Source organism: Equus przewalskii, chromosome 20 (assembly GCF_037783145.1).
Source record: "Equus przewalskii isolate Varuska chromosome 20, EquPr2, whole genome shotgun sequence".
In the NCBI taxonomy this organism is placed as follows: Eukaryota; Metazoa; Chordata; class Mammalia; order Perissodactyla; family Equidae; genus Equus; species Equus przewalskii.
The window spans coordinates 45,165,308-45,189,235 of NC_091850.1; positions in this window are offsets into that span (position 1 = coordinate 45,165,308).

The window sequence follows — 23,928 nt, forward strand, 5'->3', positions numbered from 1 at the left end:
AAAGTTCACTGTGGGTGCGTTTATTCATTCAGTCATTCCAAAGCAGTTAGGAAGAACTTGGAGTACAGAGCCAGACACACCTTCATCCAAGGCCCAGCTCCACCACTTGACAACTGGGTGACCTTGGTACATCACTTAACCTTTCTAAGCTTCTGTTGTCATGTCTACTAAACAAAGAGACAGCAAAAAAAAATTCACTGACTTGTTATGAGGATTAAATGAGGATCAGCAAAGTGTCTTTGTTTCAGCAAACTAGTCATTTGTATCTACAGTTGTTACTAGAACTGGAGTGTCTATTAACATGCCAGACATTGTCCAAGACCTCTAAGACACAAAGTCATCATCTTTCCCTTCAAGGAACTCACAGTCTAAAGGAAGAGAACACAAAAGGATGGCTAGACCCGGTGAAACCAGTGTGAGGATAGAGACAAACACTGGAAGCCAGAGGGGCTTGTCAAGGATTGAAAGTTAGGGGAAAAAATAATGAGAGTCCTCTCAGAGGAGATGGGATCAGAGCAAAATCTTAAGGGATATAAAATTAAAATAAAATGAAAGAAAAAAGAATTATCAATTAGGTTTTTAGATGAGAATTAGACGAACTTGAAGTGCTATACCTAAAATGCGCAGATTCAAGTCTGGCAGACAAAAGCTCCTCCTGTTATCCTGGGTCAGCATGCTTATTGATTAAAGACACGGTTTTCATCAAAACAGTAATTTTCCTCTGTTTTGCTGCCTCTGAAAAGAAAATTCTTTTCTGCCAAATCTGACCTGAAGAAGACAAGTTTTCAGTGAAAAAGGAAAGCAATGTTACAGCTGATAGTTTTTGGGAAATCCTGAGTTTAGATCCTTCAAGAAAACCAGAGTATTTGAGGGACTGACTTCCAGGATGTTACCTCACTCCTTGCTACTCAAAGTGTGGTCCTCCACCCACCCGTGTGGGTCATCACCTGGGAACTTGATAGAAATGCAGAATTTCGGGACCCAGCCAAGAGCAGCTGAATGAAAGACTGCATTTTAACAAGACCCCCAGGGGACTGGTAAGTACATTAAGGCTTGAGAAGCACTCCCCTAGCCTAACTCTTGGTGAACAAAAGACAACATCTGTACCGAAATGGCCAGAATCAAAACCCTTCCTATTGACTTGGATTGACTTTACCTACATTTCATGGCCTTCATAGCTCATCTACGTGCATTAAAGAATCATAGTCTGGAACAGAGGGAAGGGCTCTGCCCTGGAGGCATGTAACTGTCACGCAAATAATCCATAAACAACCTATAAATCAAAACTGGGGTGAGTTTATTATGAGCCAAAGTGAGGATCATAACCTGGGAAGACCTCAGAAGGCATTTGTTCCAGAGAAGCATGAGTCTCAGTATAGTCTCAGATCTTTCTAGAACAAAGAAGATACATTAAACACACCCAGGATACATTTTCAAAGAGGTGTTCAGTTGCAAACTAGCAGGTCAACATAACCATGATGCCAGGAAAGGGACTAATCCAGGCGTTACCAATAGGGTGTTGTTACCAATAGGGCGTAGGAGGGGGAGTATGCATTCTTTCTCTCAAGAGAGATTCCTTACTTTAATGGATAAGCAGATGTACAATGTATGTTTGACAGGCCATAAGTCAGGCTTTCTAGTTCAAGCCAAATCAGTTTTGAACTTGAATAGTTACCCTATCTACCTCAATATGTGAAAATCTCTTGTCATTGCCCACTTTTGATCAATAATCTTTTAATAGAAAGCACTGCTGATCAAAATATTGTCCCTCAGTACCAGGGTGGTTGCTGCCTGCCCTCAGTCCATCATGTCCCTCGATGCTAGGCTTTTATTTCATTGATTTGCCCAGTTATCCATGTTGAGGGGAAATAGTCAGATATAGTGGACAAGCACAGAGGTATATATTAATAAGGGAAGTGTTTCATAGGCTACATAACTTAACTATTTTAGATTATCACACAAACGTTGCCATGTGGTTTTACATGACTTATTATAGTTACATTGTTTATAACAATCATAGAACAGGTAATCCAATACTTGAAATGATTAGCTTAAAAATGAATTCTTAGGCATGGCCTTAATAAAAGGGGACTCATTCAGGGTTGTAGGATCCATTAACCATCTCAAGTTGCTGAGCAATCATTAGTCTAGCTTGCATGCCAGTCATCCAACACTGTGAAAACAGTAATTAGTTTGAAGATTATGACCAATACAAGAATTCCAAGGAGTAATAGAAGTAGGAATTGCAATCCAGATCACAAAAGGAAGCCAATACCAGAAGGGAGCCAGGTAAACAAATCAAGACCAGGTATAAGATTGCTTAAGGCATGCACCTGCTTTTTGCGTGTGTGTGTGTGTGTGTGTGCTTTAGCAGAGACGACACATTGGAAGATCCCTCAAGTATAAAAACACAGCATTCAGTTTGAATGATTTATATGTACCACCTTGGGATGTTGTAAGAATATCTAAGGCCATTCTATTTTGAAGGACAGCTTTTCTCATTAAAGACATTTCAGTGTCTAGTAGGGCTATTCCTGCTTGACTACTGTGAAGGGCTTCTGTATGTGATCTGACATCTTCTAGCCCCAAAGGAGGAAGAACTGAAGCTAGCTTCTCTGTGGTCACACCAGTGGAACACTGAATGAGCTCATCCGGCCTTAAGGAGAGGGAGATTGGCAACAGATGCTAGCTCAGTCTGAATCCTTCCCTGCATCCAAGGGAAACTCAGGGTGCAGTGTTTTAGCCATCCAGGCAGTAGCCAAGGACAGAGATTTGTTCCACATAACCATTGAATTCCATTATGAATCACCCGATAAATGCCTGGCCTTCAAGACCAGTCTGTTCCAAATCAGTCACTTTAAGTATGATGGTATTTTGAAACCTTAAATGGAACAATTATAAAATAGGTATACAGTTTAAGCATAACAAAGGTTTAAATGCGGAGACACAAGGTTGGGAATACAGTCCTGGTCCGGAGTCTTGGGACAGCTGTCTACATAGATGCCATCTTCTTCTCATCCTGGTGTGGTCCTTTCCAACAGGCTGCAAAGAGTCTTTCATTTGATGCCTCTTTTGATAAATAAATTCTTCAGGTTGTAGTCCATGATCCTTAAGGTCTGGGAGCTCTGTGAAAAGAATAAGCTACCAACCTTTCATTTAAGCATCTCAATGGGAGCCTGATAACAATGTAATATCTCCCTTAAGTAAAGTTTGTTCATATATTTCCTCATCTAATTGCATAGGCCATCCAGTTATTATCTCAAAAGAAGACAGTCAGGGGCCAGCCCAGTGATCTGGTGGTTAAGTGTGCACGTTCCGCTTTGGCGGCCGAGGGTTTGCCAGTTCGGATCCTGGGTGCAGACATGGCACCACTTAGCAAGCCATGCTGTGGCAGGCATCCCACATATAAATAAGATGGGCACGGATGTTAACTCAGGGCCAGTCTTCCTCAGTGAAAAGAGTCGGATTGGCAGCAGATGTTAGCTCAGGGCTAATGTTCCTCAAAAAAAAAAAAAAGGAGACAGTCAATGCTTACTAAAGGGTGTAGATCTAAGATTGAAGAGCTTTTGGTCATGAGCGATTGAATGCTTCTGAAAGCTTTGCCAATTAAGTTTTGATCATGCTGTTAGTTCTTTCCACCAGTTGTGAGGATCAGGGATAGTAAGTGCAGTGGAAATGCTGCAATATTGGCCAAATGTTACAAATAGATTTAATTATTTGTATGGTGAAATGAGTTCCCTGGTCACCATGTAACTCAGTAGAAATTCCTCAAACAAGAATTATCCTTTTCAATAATAATTTACCTAAAGCTATTGCTCTTCTGAAGGAAAGACCTCAACCCAACATGATCACACAGATCATTACAAGATATTTATTCTTGACATGGTGGCATTTGGACAAAGTCCAATTGTCATACCTCAAAGGGTCCCTTAGGAAGGAGAAAGTGGCCTTGTGACTCACAAAATAGTTTCCCTAGATTATATCCTGGGCATATAGCATAAGGAGTATAGGCTTTATGAGCCACTGTGGGAGAAAGTTTCCAAAAATATTGTTTTCCCCCTCTTGTTGCCACCTTTATTTCTTCTCTTCCGTGGCAGTTTCTCGAGCCTATGGAAGGAAACCTTTTAGTGGGTTAGCAGAGTTAATATAAAGTAGCAGGCATTCTTGAGCCTGGATAGCATATCCAGCTTGGTAACGTCCCTGCTTATAGTTTAAATAAGATCCATCTGTAAACCAATTAAATAATAGAATGCAGTCATGATCTTCTCCCCTTGTGATGTTGGAAGCAAGGTAGCAAGGTTAAAATAGTGAATAATCTTTACCTACACAACATAACCTAAGAAAGTTTATCATCATTTACTTGACAATGCTTCCCATGCAATTTAGCACCAAACAAGCCTAATTAGTGTACCTCCTTTACAGGAAGAGAGAACAAATTTCTCTGAGAAGTCTCAGGGGCCTTCTGAAAATCCTCAGAGAAATTCTCTTCCTTCTTCCAGGTCAAAAGAAAGCCTTTATTCAGGATTTGAATATTTTGGCCAGGGCGGAGGGAGCTTGTCAAAAATATCAAAATGTTTTAAAACACTTAGTCAAATAGGGAAAAATGCTCACTCTATTCAATCAAAGTGACAACAAAACAGTCAAGGGCAAACAGTTAAAACAGTCAAAAAATCTTAATAGAGAGACCTCGGTCTTTCTGAACATAGGAAATTATTTTTTTTTTCCTTTTTTTTTTATTGAGTTATTGATAGGTTACAATCTTGTGAAATTTCAATTGTACACTAATGTTTGTCAGTCATGTTGTAGGTGCACCACTTCACCCTTTGTGCCCACCCCCCACCCCACCTTTCCCCTGGTATCCACTAAACTGTTCTTGGTCCATAGTTTTAAATTCCTCATATGAGTGGAGTCATACACAGATTATCTTTCTCTTGCTGGCTTATTTCACTTAACATAATTCTCTCAAGGTCCATCCAGAACATAGGAAATTATTTTAACAAAACAGATTTTCTGTCTTTTAGGTAGACTTAAAGAAATACCTTTTATAACATCTTTATCAAGAACACACCAAAAGTTCAAGAAAATTATCATTTTGAGAGAGAAAAACAAATTTTAATTTTTTGCACCAGCACATTTTTTTAACATTAAAACTCATTTACTTAATTTGATTTACTTTTGATCTTAGCCAACTTCACCAGGCATAAAACTCCCTTCGGAATTTCTCCTTCACAACCTTCAACAACTTTTTTACATTCAGAATTTGTCCCATGCTTGCTTTCTTCGCTTCTAGCACTTTAGGACAAATTTATCTTTCTTAAACCAACAAACAAAAATATTTCCATTCTTTATACCTTCTTTACTGAAAATGTACATTTTAAGTTCCTTGTATACAGAGCTATTTTTCTTACTAATTTTTAGCAGCTTTAATTACATATATTAATTCGAATTTTTAATCCTTATGGGCCTGAGTAAAAACTAAAAACTAAGTAATTATGAACTGTCTTTTACATTAGCATACTGTGGCTTGGAAAATTTATAAATACTTTTTGTAATTTCTAGAAACATGTTACTTCATGGTACAATCTTAATAAAATACAATACATGCTTACTGATAGACCCAAACACCTTTTAGTTTCTTTGTAATAAGAACCCAAAAGTAGACAAATCTATATATGTCTAACAATAATGTTTCAGTATTTCATCTTATTTGAAAAATGACCCAGAAATTCAGTGAGTTTTTTATAATTCAATTTTACCTGGGAACTCTTCAAAGTTTCAAGTTACCAGAAAGATTTTGGAAGTCATTTTAAATATACATGTCTTGAGACAATTATTTTAAAAACTTTACCCAATACTTTTATCTTTTTCACATTTATTTAGTTTACTGGTTCCCAATAACTATTTAGATTGCCTATAAAACTTCATGAGACATTAGACAAAATTAGCCATCATTTTAAGTTATTATTTTTGCTAACCAGTTTTGTAACAGAGATAACATCAACTTATTTGACCAATAAACCCAGACATGTTCTCATCGTATCCAAATACTGGCAATTCTAAGGACATGCTTATTTCAATCAAACCAACAATCTTAAATAAGCCTCAGTTACCAAATGTTAATTTTATATCATGTTAACTTAAAGACATTTGGGTTAATTTCTTTTCCATTTAGAAATAATTTAGGTAAGTACTTACTTTAAGCCAGTTAAACAGGCTCTTAATTTTTTGCCATACCATCTGGAGGTAAAAATATCATACACAGATAACATACATACAGATACACATATACAGAGACAGCACAACTGTTATTTTAAAATTACTGCCATGAATCAGGTACAAGGTTATCTAGTTATGAATCCAAATTTTTGTTTTAAGCCTTTTTACTAATATTTGTGGAGAAGACACTAAAGATGCTAGCTTTGGGGCAAGGCTGCTCTTATGGCCCTTTTTCTGGCCTTTTTCCTTTTTTTTCTTCCTTCAGTTTTGGGAATTGGTGATAAGCTAGATAACAGTTCCTAGAGAAGGGGAGCCCATAATCCTTTTTAAGACAAAGGAACTGCGGGCCAGCCCCATGGCCAAGTAGTTAAGCTCACGTGCTCTACTTCAGAGGCCTGGGGTTTCGCCAGTTTGGATCCTGGGTGCAGACATGGCACTGCTCATCAAGCCATGCTGAGGCAGTGTCCCACGTGCCACAACTAGAAGGACCCACAACTAAAAATATACAGCTATGTACCGGGGGGCTTTGGGGAGAAAAAGGAAAAATAAAGTCTTTAAAGTGTATGAGTGCTCAAAAAAAAAGATAAAGGAACTGGGTGGAATCTGAACTGCCTCTAGAACTGCTTTTCTAGTCTTACAGGGATTTGTAAGTTGAGGACACCTGTCCAACCCCATCACCCTAATTTGTTTTTCCCCCACGCTGGGGCTTAGTTTTAATTTAATTTAGAAAAGAAAACCTGGAAAGAAAAGTCCGATCGGACTCTGAATATCAGCTTCCAGTTTGGCCAAATTTCTGATCCTAAGTTGCTTAAATCCTTTTGAATACCTTGGCCGTTTCAGCCAGGACCAGCAGTAACTACCTGGTGGTACTGACCAGCTCAAGTAATCTTTATCATAGAAGTTTCCCAGAAAATCTCTCAGAGTCTCATTAGCTTGTAGATTATGGGGGTGTCTGTAAAGTCACAGCCTAATATATTGCTTTAATTACTATTTATAACTCAATTTTCTATTAACTTTTTGCAACAAAACTTTCAATAAAATTATTTCAGAATGTTGAAGTTTTTGCTTTTTAAGTGCACTTTTTAAATGATCTTATCTAATCAGAAGATTCCTTCCAATGGCCAATCTAATTCCCCAGAGGCTGGCAGCAGCTTGGTAGGACCCTTAGCCGTGCAACCCGCATTTCTCTCTGAATAGCTCTGACTGTAAACTGGGGTGCAGTGCACTATGTCTGACCATATTTTGGGACCTCTAACTTGAGGATTATTAAGCCAAGCCCTCAGGACATGAAACAAGCTTGTTAAAATATTTTTTTGCTGTTCTTTGTAAATATTTAAGCTCCCAGAACCTTTAGTTTTTGAGCAATTGTGCTGGAAGTTGCAAACTTTTTAAAAATGTCTTTGTTACCTGGCTTTTAAAAAAGAGCCCCACAGTGGCCACTTAATTTCAAATTATCCCAGGTTATCTTTTTTTTTTTTTTTTTTTTTGAGGAAGATTAGCCCTGAGCTAACATCTGCCACCAAACCCCTCTTTTTATGCTGAGGAAGGCTGGCCCTGAGCTAACATCCATGCCCTTCTTCCTCTACTTTATATGTGGGACGCCTACCACAACATGGTTTGTCAAGCAGTGCCACATCCACACCTGGGATCCGAACCTGCGTGTGAACTCTGGGCCGCTGAAGTGGAACATGCGAACTTAACTGCTGCACCACCAGGCTGGCCCCATCCCGGGTTATCTTGCCACCCACTAACAGCTATCCTTATTTTGTTAAGCACTTTCAGGTCACAGCATGAAGCCAGCCAGAGTTCAGAGGTAAGGCTGCCCATTTGAGAACTGGTCAGCTTTTAGAAGCTTGATTTCCCTCTTTTCTTTTCATTTTGTTTTGCTATAAAGTCTGAACAATTCCTAGGGACAGTGTAGTGGGTAAGAAACGTGCTGCTTGTGAGTGTTACTCCCTAAAGAAAGATCATAAACCTCTCTTACATGCCTCGGTTTCTCCCGCCGGCAGCCTAAAACCGCCACGGGGCTTGGAGCTCGGGTGACCAACCCTCATATGAGCTTCCCCAGATGAGCCTTTAATTAGTTAGTATGAATGAGAGTGGAGTTCCCTATGGGCCCGCTACACCTCATGAGGATTGGACCCTCCAACACTCCTGTTAAGGTTCTCAGTCCCCTGAGAACGCCTTTCAGTCGAGGAGCAATGTCCCTTTTCCTCGCAGCTGAACACATCTGTCTCTGAATTCTCTATCAAACAATTTGTTCAGACTTTATATAAATGCAATTCTTTACAATTTAAAGCCAAATTAAAAAGGTCAGCCTTCCCCATTCATTCCAAAGTTCCCTCTAGGCTCCCCTGGCCTAGGAAACTCCCCCTAGGTTCCTCAGTCCTAGGAATTCCCTCTAGGTTCCTCTTACCTAGGGTATGTACTGGTACCCCCTAAGACACCTAGTCTTAAGGTTTGAAACAGCTCCTATAAACTCTGGACCATTGACTTACAATAAGGAGGTCTTGGTTTCAGGAGAACTCACCAGGGTCACCTGAAGAATTCAGTGATCCAGGGGGGCTCAGTGGACCCCTATTGGTACCAAATGCCGGTAGATTCCAGGTGGTCTCCAGTGGGTTTCTCTGAAATCTTGCCACGACTATGCCAAGAAATGTCAATGCAAATAATCCATAACCAATGTATAAATCAAAATTGGGGATGGGCCTGGCCCCGTGGCCGAGTGGTTAAGTTCACGTGCTCGGCTGCAGTGGCCCAGGGTTTCACTGGTTCGGATCTTGGGCACAGACATGGCACCACTCGTCAGGCCAAACTGAGGTGGCATCCCACATGCCACAACTAGAAGGACCCACAACTAAAATATACAACTATGTACTGGAGAGATTTGTGGGGAAAAAGCAGGGAAAAAAAAAAAAGAAGATTGCAACATTTGTTAGCTCAGGTGCCAATCTTTAAAAAAAAAAAAGCTAAAAAAAAATTAAAAAGCCCACCCAATTTAAAAAAAAAAAACCTGGAGTGAGTTTATTATGACCCAAAGTGAGGATTATAACCTGGGAAGGCCGTAGAAGGCGTTCCAGAGAAGCATGAGTCTCAGTATAGTCTCATATCTTTTTAGAACAAAGATACATTATACACACCCAGGATACATTTTCAAAGAGGTGATCAGTTGCAAACTAGCAGGTCAACATGACCATGATGCCAGGAAAAGGACTAATCCAGGCGTTACCAATAGGGTGTTGTTACCAATAGGGCGTAGGAGGGGGAGTATGCATTCTTTCTCTCAAGAGTGATTCTTTACTTTAATGGATAAGCAGATGAACAATGTATGTTGGATAGGCCATAAGTCAGGCTTTCTAGTTCAGGCCAAATCAGTTTCAAACTTGAATAGTCACCCCATCTACCTCAATATGTGAAAATCTCTTGTCATGACTTATAATTGCCCTATTAGGTTACTTAGATAATACTTTGAAGTTTAATCATATTTACTTGCATTTATGCCCATAATCTTATTTATATTCCCAAACTATCTACAACTTCTGGTTTTTTACACCAGAGAAAATTGGAGCTCAGAGACATTAGACAACTTGCTGGTTCACACACAAGGCTTCAGTTACCCTTAAGCCGAGCAGTCACATCTGCCACATCTGCCACAGCTAAGAAGATGGTGCCACCTGGACCTGTCGCAGGGCCCGTTGCTCCTATCTCCAGACCCTTAACTTCCATTTCCATTCCCAGCAGCCCCGTTCAGTCCACAGCTTCTGAATTGCCAGACAAGCTACTGTTTGCTGATTTCAATTCAGGGACAGCCACCGGAAGCCTAGCTCTGGCTCCCCTAGTTAGCTAGCTTAGAAGCATTTGAAGTAGTCACCTAGTCCTGTGGACTAGGACCATTGGATTCATCTCTGTATTCCTCACAAGTTCACTCAGTGCTTTGTAGAGTTGAATTGAGGAGCTGAGACTAAATACCAGGTCTCTGGGTGTAAGTGAGCAAAAGTGAGGCCATCTTGTTTTGCTAAATGGCCCCAGTTCCTCCTCTGTGTGACTACTCACCACTCTGCACATACTTTAAAAAATTCCCATGCTCTCCTGATTTATGGTCTCTGCTTACATATGTACTCTCCAATACCGTGATAAATTAAACCTTTGTTCTGTGAGTTTCTCTCCAGGAACAGGCTGACCACAGGCAGGAAACACACCTACAAGGGATCCATCACAGCTGACAGAAGGACGGAGCAATGTGATGCCTGGAGCCCATATGCCTGGAGACCAGCATCCCTGGACCCCCTCCTCACTGCCCATTTTCCCTATATAACTGCCTCAAGATTCTGAAATCCTGGAATATGGGTTTTGAGACATTAGTCACCCATCTTCCAATTAGCCAGCTAATCTAATTCAACTTCCTTTCTCGATCTCTAACTCCTTGTGATTAATTGGCTCAGATCATGGCGAGCAGAGCAAGCCCATTGCTCACTATTGTAGGGGAGGAAGACGTTTCCTCTACCTGCTCTGGGTCCTTCTGACCAGAGAATGAATTAAATTCACATGTGACAGAATAGCAGGAGAAAATTAAACAGAGCTTTATAACACGTGTACATGGGAGAGGCTCAGGCAAACTGAGCAACTCACCAAAATGGCTGAAGCCACCACCTTAAATATCATCTTCAGTTAAAGACAAAGGAGGATGTTGGGGGTGGTGGGGGAGTCAGTTATGGGAGATTACCAGACAGGTACAGTAAACAACAGTCAGGTTATTATGCAGATTTAAGTCCTTGCCTTCCGCATAGATTAAGAGTTTCTGGAGATAAGGTCATCTCCCCTTCTTCCTGGTACAGAGAGGGAGACACATTTACAGACCGAGATTTCCTTTATGTCCTAAATGTCTCTTAACAAAGGGTAAGTAAATTCTACTTTTCAGATTTTCTTTCCTGTCTGCAGTTTTTAAAAGTAACCAGCCCAAAATAATCCTCATGCTGGAGAAGCATATCTTGGGATGACAAATTCCAGTCCCCCACATTATCATGGGCAAGAGGAAAAACAGTAAAAGAGAAAGGACTGAGTGAGTGAATTGGAAGCATTTTGTGGGAACAGAGAGCCTGAACAGACTAGCTGGGAGAGGTGAGATATGAGGAACCAGATCAGGGCTCCCACTTCCTCCTGTAACTGGGAGCTCCAAGGGTAAAAACTGGAAAGCTGAATAGCGTCAGGAAGGGAATACGGACACTCTGGCTCAGCATGGAGAGGAAGACACTGACATTTATAGAATCATCTAGGCTTTGTGCTAGAGGCTTTCCATTTCCCACCTCTTTTGATCTCCTCAGTGACACTCCGAGGTCAGTGTCAAGGCTCACATTTCACAAATGAAGAAACCTAGGCGAAGCTAAATAAATTGCCACGATTACACAGGCAGTAAGTGCAAGTCAGGTGCGTCTGATCCAGAGCACATTCTCTTTCTGTGGGACTTGGATGACTGCAACGCGAGCCCTCTCCTCCTCTCTCTCTCACTTGTTTCCGGAAACTACTGACACACATTTGTTATAGTCTCTTGAACATGGTGTTGCGCACAAATTTACAAAAGTGGATGTCAGAAGGAAGACTACACCCCAGGCCCTTGATTCCTTCCCACCACTTTAGGGTATAACATTGTGTAGTGGGTGGAATAGAGGCCCCCCAAAATATATACTCAAATCCTAAGCCCCAGAGTCTGTGACTGAGACCTTATTTGGAGAAAAGGGTCTTTGCAGATGTAGTTAAGTTAAGGGTCACAAGATGAGGTCATCCTGGTTTTAGGGTGGGCCTGATCACAGTGTCCTTATCAGAGAAAGGCATGTGAAGACAAAGGCAAATATTAGATTTATGCATCCACAAGCCAGGGAATGCCTGCAGCCACCAGAATCTGTAAGAGGCAAGGAAGGAGTCTCCCCTAGAGCCTTGGAGGGAACATGACCTTGATTTCTGACCTCAGGCCCCCAGAACCATGAGAGAATAAATTCCTGTTGTCCTTTTCTTTTTTTTTTTTTTTTTGAGGAAGATTAGCCCTGAGCTAACATCTACTGCCAATCCTCCTCTTTTTGCTGAGAAAGACTGGCTCTGAGCTAACATCCATGCCCATCTCCCTCTATTTTATATGTGGGATGCCTACCACAGCATGGCTTGCCAAGTGGTGCCATGTCCACACCCGGGATCCGAACCAGCGAACTACAGGCCACCAAAGCAGAATGTGCGCACTTAATCGCTGTACCACGCACGGGGGCTGGCCCACCTGTTGTCTTAAGCTACCTAGTTTGTAGTAGTTTGTTAGGCCAGCTCTAGGAAACTAATTCACTGAAATTAAGAATCTTTCATTTTGTAACTATCATCTAAAAACTGTATTGGCATCTAGAGCCTATAAAATTTACCTACTCAGGGGGCCGGCCAGGTGGCACAGTGATTAAGTTTGCACATTCTGGTTCAGTGGCCTGGGGTTCACTGTTTTGGATCCCAGGTGGGGACGTGGCACCACTTGGCAAGCCATGCTGTGGTAGGCGTCCCACATATAAAGTAGAGGAACATGGGCACGGATGTGAGCTCAGGGCCAATCTTCCTCAGCAAAAAGAGGATTAGCAGCAGATGTTAGCTCAGGGCTAATCGTCCTCAAAAAAAAAAAGAATATTAAAAAAAAATTAACCTACTCAAAATCCATTTGATTTTGGATTGGGAAACCCAGATTTGAAAATCTATGTTCCGAGTATTACTAATTTTAAGAATATACAGTAAGAAAATAATTAGATAAAGTAGGGCAGTGTATTAGCTACTTTTTTCTCAAAAAATGAAAATGTCTTTCCGTGCAAAATATTTTACAGTCAATACATAGATGACAATATTTAGGGTTGCGGGTTACTTATGCTATTCCTATAGTGTCCTAATTAGCTTTTCTTTAATGGGCATTAAGCATAAAAGAGAGGCAATGAAAAGGAACGAACACAAAGCTTAGATTTCACCCACAAATCTGTTTTGTAGGCTGCAATCTGTCAGGAAAGCCTGCAAATCCCCCACTACATTTTTTGGTATAAACACTTTTTATTTTGAGCCTCTTTTTTTCTCTCTCTCATGCTAATAAGAAATTTTTAAAGCAATCACGAGCTCAAACCGAAGATAAGTGATAAGGCAGGCTTCTTTTAAATGCTCTGTATTATCCTCCTTCTGTCCTCATTTTGAATCATTCTCTCAGAAGATTCTGCAATAATCTGTCATCCTTCCAATGGAGCTGAGATGGGCTTCTTCCCTGGAGCCCTGTCGCTGTTTACCTGGGAGATGAGGTAAAAAGCCACAGTCTCAAAAACTAGAAGTAAGATGGGGAATGTGTGTCTCCAGGGGTAGCCACGGGCACAGAGCTGGGAGCCTCTGGGCTTAGCCTGCATGGGACCCCTGGCTCCGTCACTGACTGTGTGAGCCCTGGCAAAGTTACTAAGCCTCTCTGAGTCTTGGCTTCCTCATTTGTAAAGTGTGGATAGTAACAGTACCCACCACATACGGTTTTGTGATGAATGAAATACATGTTGGTAAACCCTGTGGTCAATTCTGTCTTCATCTTACCTAACTTATTGATGCACTTGACAGAGTTGGTCACTTTCTTGAATTACTGTCAAAAAAGGCACTCTCCTGGTTTTCCTCCCACTTCTTTGAACTCCCCTCAGCATCTGTCCTTTTCCTGCACATGAATGATGGAGTACCTTGGACCTCTTATCTTCTCACTCCTCTGATGGCCTCATCCAGGTCTGTGACTTCACATTGAACCTTTTTGCTGATGATACCCGAATCTAAATCTCCAGCCTCCCCTCAGAGTTCCAGACTAACTGACCACTCAACTCTCTCTCTGACATCTCCACCCGATGTGTAACAAGCATCACAAAGTTGGCATGTCCACACCAAATTCTTGATTTTCATCTCCAGGTTAGCTCCTCTTCCCGTGCTGCCCATGTCAGTAAATGTCTCCTCTAGTTTGGGCTCAAGTCAAAACCTGTCTCCCTTCTTGCTCTCACATCCAAATCCAACAGTAAATACTCCCACCATAACTTCAGAGTATTTCCAGAATCCACTGCTTCTCACCTCCTACAATTTTAGCTTATGGCTACAAGCCATCATCATCTCCCTCCTGGACAATTACAGTAGGCTCCGAACTGGCCTCCCTGTTCCCATGTTTACCCCCAACCAAGCCTTGTCTTCACTAAGCACGCAGGGCAATTCCCTTAAAACCTAAGTCAAAACATGTCCCTGCATGTCCAATGGCTTCCCCATTCCACTTGGATCCCTAGCTACCCCATGGACCTCATCCCCAACCACTCTCCCCCTACCTCTCTCCTTCAATATGCCAAGGCCTTCCCAGGCTCAGGGTGCTGCTCTTCCCTCTGTCTGCAGAGCAGACAGATACCTACTCAACAGAACAACCTCTCCTGCCCACCCTCTGCGCCTCCCAATCCTGTGCTCAGATTTACTTTTCTTCTTGCACTCGTCTACGATATGTATTTGTTTGTTGTTCTTCTAGACTTGTTTGTCTAGATTTGTTTGTTGTCTGGCTAGAGCAAGCACTTTGTTTCATTCATTCTTGTATCCTTGGCACCTGAAAAGCTGCTTGACACGTTAATAACTGTTAAGCAATTGAATGAACGAATGAAGAAGGTACTACCGTAAACCCCCGAGTATAGTATGGCATAGTATGTAACTGATAAATACTACCTGCTGCTGTGCTGTTTTTATTATTAATTATTATTTGTCTAGGTGCCTTACATGCCTTGCCTTTCCTCCTGGCCCATCAACATTTTAGACAGCGCATGGCCACGCCCAAACTTCGCTGGAACCCAAGAACAGTAAGAAGAAAGAAATGGAGATTGCCGCAGCAAGAAAGACTGTCATTGGCTAACCCTCTACTGTTGTCCCAGAATTGGTTCTGCCAGATACATAAGAAGGATGGTTGGACTAAACTGTCTTCAAGTATCAAATGCCCTAGACATTTTTTTGGACAGGCTTAATCCCAATAACGTGTTTTGTCGTTTTCATATACCATCCAAAGTTAAACATTTCTGCCTCCAAATTACACCTCCCAGACTGGTTTTGAAAAGTAGCAAGAAATAGCATTTGAGATTCAGAAAGCAAAATCAATCTTACGTTTAAAGATTGTTATGCTTTTCTGGAGATTGTATAAATTTAAATATATAGAATTTTGTGGGGAAAAGTTAGGTAAGTCCTGGAAGAAACAAACCAAATAAACTTGTCTCCAAATTTGCATTGGAAACTGTTATATGACAGCTCTCCATCAAATCTAACTTTTTACTCACTTACATGTGGGATGAAACAGAAAAAAAGCGAGCTCGTAGATACAGAGAATGGATTGGTGGTTGCCAGGGGCAAGGAGTCGGGGGTAGGTACAACGGGTGAAGGTGGTCAAAAGATACAAACTTCTAGTCATAAAATAAATAAGTCCTGGGGATGTAATGCAGAGCGTAGTGACTATAGTTAATAACATTGCATTGTATATTTCAAAGTTGCTAAGAGAGTAGATCTTAAAAGTTCTTTTCACAAGGAAAGATTTGTAACTATGTGTAGTGGTCCATGTTAACTAGACTTACTGTGGTGATCATTTCATAATACTTACACATATCAAATCATTACGTTGTACACCTGAAACTAAGATAATGTTATGTCAATTACATCTCACTAAAAAATATCTAACTCTCCATATTTTTTGAGATTTCTGCCACATGTTCTGTGTGGACACGTCACAGAGGGAAGAGCCCATGTGCAGCCCATCATTGTAAACATGTTTTAAAAGCATTAAGTGGAGCTCTTGAGAAACACTGGGCAGGGACAAAATGTTTTTCTTTACTTTTGGGACGGAGCCTGGGGCAAGCAGCTCTTCTGGCTGGGCGGCTGCCAAGCCACTCTGCGATAAGGCCTGTCGTGGGTACCTGTTCTGTGCAGACAGCCCGGCATCGGAGCTGACGGGGTTAGCGAGACTCAGGCTCAGGTCAGACCCCATCTGCAGCCCCAGAGCCAAGAGGGAATGGAAAATTACTAACTCAAAGGCTAGGAGGTGTCGGTCTCTTCCAGAGCCACCTGAGCAGTCCCTATGCACTCTAAGGGCAGAACACCCTTGGAGACAAATTGGCAGGCTTCTTAGACGGAAGGAGACAAAATCACTGACTCAGGAAAACCAGACCCTCTTTGGAGGGGCTAGGCCTTTTAAGACATGACTGGAACATTCTTGGGCGGGGCAGTTCACAGAAAACAAACACCTCCATCCAAAACAAGTCTTTCTGTGAGCTGTCCCAACCACTGCCTCCACCTCGGGCCAGGCCACTCGGGCTTCTCCTGAAGCCCCAGCCTTTACCTCGGCCACGGGGTCCACACGCTGGCGTGTCCCGGTTCCTGACTTCCAGCACATCCCTGCCCTGCCTGCATGCTGCCCTAGTTCTGCCCAATTTGGGGCTGCCTTCCTAAGCAGTCTCTATCTCGTCCACCTCAGGCAGTAACTCCGGCTTGAAACCTGCATGGATATGTTCAAGCCAGAAGGAGCAAAAGAGACTAATAGCTGGGGGAACCGGCTTTGGAATCAGAGAGACCGAAAATCCTATGGCCCCCGTTTTCAGCTGTGCAGAGAACAGGACTGCCAGAGGAACTACTTTGGAGGCTTTCCTGCATTTCCATTGCCTGGCAACAAGGTAGTGGGTCCAAGGACTCAGTCCTATCAGGCCATCCCCCGCAACACCCAGAGAAAGGAGCTGCACCTGAATTCAACTTCCCACGGGACAAGGAGCACTCAAAGTCTCCAGATGTCAGACAGCCAGCCTTTCCCAGCCCTCTTTAAACAGCTGGCACCTTGGCTCAGTGCTCCAGTGATGTTTATCCCCTTGGGCAAAGCCACCCCTCCCCAAGAAAGAGAGAGAGCACAACCCCATGGCCTGTGCAGCTGTGCCCCAGCCCAAGGACACACCACCACAAGATATGGAGAGAACAGGGGACCTAGACATACACGCCGGATTTTGAAGAGTGAGCAGGAAAAAAGAATGTAAAATATTTCATTGATATCTTAATATATATATATTTTTTTTTTTTTTTGAGGAAGATTAGCCCTGAGCTAACATCTGCCGCCAATCCTCCTCTTTTTGCTGAGGAAGACTGGCCCTGAGCTAACATCCGTGCCCATCTTCCTCTATTTTATATGTGGGACGCCTACCACAGCATGGCTTGTCAAGCAGTGCCATGTCTGCACCCAGGATCTGAACCAGAGAACCCCGGGCTGCCAAAGTGGAAAGTATGCACTTAACTGCTGCACCACCAGGCCAGCCCCAATATTTTTATATTGATTTTTTTATATTTTTTATAATTTATATATATATATTTTATATATAAATATATTTTTTATATTGATTTTTATATATTTTATATTGATTACATGTTAGTAATATTTTGGATACATTAGGTTAAACAAAATATATTATTAAAATTAATTGTCCTGTTTCACTTTACCTTTTTAATGAAGCATTATAGGTTAAATAATGGCATCCAAGGATACCTACTCCCTGAGAACATCACTTTATATGGCAAAAGGGTGAATATTGCCTTATATGGCAAAAAGTGAGATTGTCTACAAATTCTGGAACTCAGTTGTGCAGAGAGTGGCTGCACATGACCTTGAGTGGTCTTCTGTTGGGGAAAGAGTGTACATTTGCAGTTGTATCTGGAATAGTCGGGCCTTATTAGGCAGAGCCATCTTTGAAAAATCATACACACTGGGTGATGTGTGTACATAATTTACATAGCCAAGGGGCAGGGAGCCATGTGCTAGACACCTATTGAGTTGTCTGCCAGCTCCTCCTCTCTGGGGCTCCCTGTAGTCATTGTGGACAACAGGACCCCATGTCCTTACTCGTCTGATTAAACCCGGTTGGGCACTTGACCCAGTCTGGCCCACCCAGGGTCCTTTTTGTTGAAATATAGATGTGGGAGCAAAGGAGATGAAATATCTAAGCTCAGGAGTTATGAATGGGCATTTTTTACCCACTATCTGCACCAGAAAGGCAAAGGACGACAGAGGGAGAGGGGGAGGGAGGGACAGTGGGAGAAAGAGAGAGAGAAACAGTGATTAGAGATGCAGAGAGAGTCCTGACAATAGCTCAGTCTCTGGTTCCAGTCCCTTCATGAGGGCCATGTTGCTGTTGGCTTGGGTTCTGTGGGAGGTATCTATATCTTCATAAGAAATCCCTCTTTTCAGCTTAAGCAAGTTTAAGCTAATTTCTCTTACATTCAACCAAGGACTTCAACTAGCATACCTTCCCACAGATTAGTTGTAAGCAACAAATGTAATTTATATGAAAAGTACTTTGCAAATGGTGTAGCACCATAGAGAGGCTAGTCGTCCAATTATTATCAAGGCACCCCCAATGCTGCTCAAGCTGGTGACCTTGACTCCAGCTTTGAGAAACCCTGACTTCCCACTGTCTCTTCTCACAAGCCTATGACACCAACCCCACTCCCAAGCCATCCCTCATTTCCCCATTTTTGAGAAACCACCAGTACTGCTGCTCTTGCTCCAGAAGCCCATAGGACAGATACACAGTTGGACTGAATAACCTCTAATATGCCTTGCAGCCTGGTTATTTTGTGATTGAGTCTCTTTCATGATCCACACTGCTGACCCTTTAGACTGCGGACTAGCAGGAGCCTCATCAGCACCTCCTGGGGTGCTTGTGAAAATGCAGCCCACCCCACCCTTCAGTCTGAATCACAGTCTCCAGGCGAGGGCTGAGATTCTGCATTTTTTTTTTTATTAATGTTATGATAGATTACAACCTTGTGAGATTTCAGTTGTACATTTTTGTTAGTCGTGTTGTGGGTACACCACTTCCCCCTCCGTACCCTCCCCCCACCCCTCCTTTTCCCTGGTAACCACCAATCAGATCTCCTTCTCAATATACTAATTTCCACCTATGAGTGGAGTCATATAGAGTTCGTCTTTCTCTGACTGGCTTATTTCGCTTAACATAATGCCCTCGAGGTCCATCCACGTTGTTGTGAATGGGCCAATTTCGTCTTTTTTTATGGCTGAGTAGTATTCCATTGTGTATATATACCACATCTTCTTTATCCAATCATCAGTTTCTGGGCATGTAGGCTGGTTCCACGTCTTGGCTATTGTAAATAATGCTGCGATGAACATAGGGGTGCAACGGACTCTTGAGATATCTGATATCAGGTTCTTAGGATAGATACCCAGTAATGGGATGGCTGGGTCATAGGGTATTTCTATTTTTAACTTTTTGAGAAATCTCCATACTGTTTTCCATAGTGGCTGTACCAGTTTGCATTCCCACCAACAGTGTATGAGGGTTCCTCTTTCTCCACAACCTCTCCAACATTTGTCGTTCTTGGTTTTGGATGTTTTTGCCAATCTAACGGGGGTAAGGTGATATCTTAGTGTGAGATTCTGCATTTTAAGCATCTACTTTAAGAAGCTCTAGTATGGGAATTAATATCTTTTAAGTCATGCATATCTGGGTTGAGTACCAACTTGGCTGCTTATTGGTTGTGAGACCTTAGATAATTTGCTTAACCTTCGTGTTTATGGTTCTGTTGCATAAGAAAAGGGTGGAGGTAATAGTAGCGAATTCATAGGATTACTTTGAGGGTTAAATGAGATGAGGCACAGAAAGAATCTAGCACAGTGTCTGGTGTATACACAGATTGCAACACACATTAGCTATGATTAGTAATATAGTAAACAGAAGACTCTATACCAAATTCTAAAGCAAATTAACTGAGTTGATTTAATATTCAAACATAAATTGCAGACTTTCTTATGCAGCCCTTCTTTATGATACGAGACGGCCAGGTGTATTGTTGAATGCAGTAGGCAGTTGTATATCTGTGTGCTTATTTGTTTAATGGCTGCCCCAGGAAAGAAGGGATTTTGCTTTATTTTACCTTGTTTTAATGTACACATACGCTTTATTTAAAGTAGGTTTATCAAGACATAATTTATATATAATAAAATTCACCCTTCTTAGATGGACAGTTCTATAAGCTGTGTAACCACAATCACAGTTAAAATATAGAATCTTTCCATCACCCCAAAGTGTCCCATTATACCACTTTCTAGTCAACCCTTTCAGCTCTTCTGCTATAAGAAAATTTCAAACCGTTTTCCAAAGTGATTGTTCCATGTTGCATTCCCACCAGCAGCGTATGAGAGTTCCATTTGCTCAGTACCCTCACCAGCACTTCACTTGGGAACGTTACGTGTTTTGGGTTTTTTGTAAATTTTAGCCATTCTAATAGGTGTTTACTGGTTTTAATGTGCATTTCCCTAATAACTAATGAGGTTGAGAGTCTTTTTATGTGTTTATTTGCCTTCCTCCTATCTTTGGTGAGGTGCCTTTTCAAGTTTTTTTACCTATTGTTTAATTGTGTTATTTGTATTTCTCTTCCTATATTTTGAGAGCAGATATATATATATATATCCCGGATACAAGCCCTTTATCAGATACGTGTTTTGTAAATATTTCTTCCCAATCCGTAGCTAATATTTTTAATTTTCCTGATGATAGCTTTCAAAGAGCAGAAGTTTTAAATTGTGAAGCCCAATTTATGAAATTGTTTCTATGTGGTTTGTGTCTCAAAGATTTTCTCATATGTTTTTGTCTAGAAATATTGTAGTTATTACATTAAATCTATAATCTATTTTTGGTTAATTTTGTATACATTGTATGAAGTATGGCTCAAGGGTCATTATTTTGCATATGGATGTTCAATTGTCCCAGCACCATTTGTTGAAAATATTATTCTTTCTCCGTCTAATTACTTTGGCATTTTTGTGAAAAAAATCAACTGACCACATATGTGAGGGCCTATTTCTGACTCTTTATTCTATTCCATTGGCTTGTATGTCTATTTCACCAGAACCACACCGTGGTGATGACAGTAGCTTTATGGTAAATCTTGAAATCAGGTAGTCTGAGTCCTCCAGTTTTGTTCATCTTTTTCAAAATTGTCTTGGCTCTCCTCAGTCCTATGCTTTTCTTTCTTTTTTTTCCTGAGGAAGATTTGCCCTGAGCTAACATCTGCTGCCAATCCTCCTCTTTTTGCTGAGGAAGACTGGCCCTGAGCTAACATCTGTGCCGATCTTCCTCCACTTTATACGTGGGACACCTACCACAGCATGGCTTGCCAAGCACTGCCATGTCTGCACCCGGGATCCAAACCAGCAAACCCCAGGCCACCGAAGCAGAACGTGTGAACTTAACCGCTGCACCACTGGACCAGCCCCTCTATGCGTTTCTTTTTCCAAAGAATTTTGATTGGCATTCTGTTTAATCTGTAGACCAATTTGGGGAGGATTGATATCTTAATAATACTGAGGTTTCTGATCTATTAACACATCTCACCTCTTCGTTGATTTAGGTCTTCTTTGAACTCCTAATGTTTTGTCATTTTCAACATCCAAGCTTGCACACATTTTGTTAGATCTATCCCTAAGTATTTTATGGATTTTCATACTGTTATAAATGACAGTTGCTTAATATCAATTTCCAATTTTTCACTGCTAGTGTATATAAATACAATTGATTATTGTATATTGACTTAGTATCCTGTGACCTTGCAAAGCTCACATATTAGCTCTGGTAGCTTTCTTATGGCATCTCTGGGCATTTCTGTGTAAACTATCTCATCACCTGTGAACAAAAAATTATTTTTTTCTTTCCAACATGTTTGCCTTTTATTTCTTTTACTTGACCGATTGCGTTGGCTAGAACCTCCTGTATGGTGTTGAGTAGGGGTGGTGAGAGAACATATCTTGCATTGTTCCCAATCTTAGGGGGATTATGTTTGTTTTGTTCAATACTATGTACCCAGCACCTTGCACCATGCCTGGCACAGAGTAGGTACTCAAAAGAGGTTGCTGAATGAATTAAAACAAAGTTAACTGACCTATATAGAGATTAAAATGACATTGGTTTCATTAGCACCTTGTCCAACCAATCAATCTATTGAGTGACAACCAAAATTATGTAATAGGTAGCAGAATACCATTTTGAAAACAGGAACATTTTCAAATATAAAAATGCCCTGGTGGGGATATAGGAATTTAGGAGTTAGCTATACACTTAACGTGAAGGTGACGCTGTACTACATATTTGTCTGATGAATTAATACCTACTCTGATCTAATTAGCAACACTGAAAAGAGAAAATAGATTAGATTAAAACGCAGTCACAATTAAAAGAATCATTGTTTGTCTCTCTCTTCTCTTAGATAGTAAAGTCTAAGAAGCCAGAGAATCTGATTTCAATAAATCATCAAAATGCTAAGCATAGGGGCCAGCCCAGTGGCCGAGAGTTTAAGTTCACGTGCTCCGCTTGGGCAGCCCAGGGTTTCGCTGGTTCGCATCCTGGGCAGGGACATGGCACTCGCCAGGCCCCGCTGAGGTGGCATCCCACATGCCACAACTAGAAGGACCCACAACTAAAAATATATATATACACAACTATGTACGGGGATGGATTTGGGGAGAAAAAGCAGCAGCAAAAAAAAAGATTGGCAACAGTTGTTAGCTCAGGTGCCAATCTTTAAAAAAAAAAAATGCTAAGGATGCCAGTCAGTATTAACTGCATAATAATGGAAAGGGAAATACACTTGTTAACTTGGAGATTAAACACAAAAAACTTGTAGAAAACTCAGTTCAAAACATATCATAGTCATGTGCCATACAACAACGTATCGGTCAATGATGGACCACATACACAACAGTGGTCCCACAGGGTTAGTACCATTATAGGCTAGGTGTGTGGTAGGCTATACCATCTAGGTTTGTGTAAGTACATTCTATGACGTTCGCACAACTACAAAATCGTCTAATGATGCATTTCTCAGAAGTTATCCCCATTGTTAATTGATGCATGGCTATATTTAGTGTCTATTATTGTCCTAGGAGTGGAGGTGAGAAGTAGGGGTGAAAGGAGACATAAGACTGTTTTAAATAGTTCCCAACCTCAGGAAATTTAATATTTTGTGGTAGACAGACTTATATACTAGAAATAGAGACTAATACAGTGCTGACTCTGATTGCCAAAATACAAAATGGAAGAGAAAATACCAAAGTGAGCCAGAATTACACTGGAAATCTTTGTGAAAGACATGATATTTTAAAAGAGCTTTTAAAAAAAGAGATCTTAAATAGGTAGCAATAACAAAAATTTAAGCTTTATTAAATATTTTTAATTACAGGCATTTTATGTTATTCTGGTCATTTAAGTAAAGCAAGTAAAAGCAGAAGTTGAAGAAACGGAAAAAGGGGAATGAAAAGTAGCTACATTTTAATCTCAGTTACATCTCTCATTCCATTTGATTCATTAAGAATTGCCAGACCTGAGGTTTGCGGAGCCAGGATGAATGACATGTGTTCCCTGTAGTGAGCCAAACTTAAGTCAGTAAATCATCAAATGCTCACCTAGATAAAGGACATTACTTCCAGAATCCTGAAAGCCAGTGGCATGAGCAAAATCCATCCCAAAACTTACTTTTGTTTCTTAGGTCACTTTCCAGATGTAAGAGTGAGTTAATAGTTTCTAATACACAAGACCAGCGGGTTACATAACTGACCTGGCAAGAGGCTCCCCGAATGTTTTATTCTCTAGAAATTATAGAGAAATCCAAATTTATAATAACATGAAAGGCATA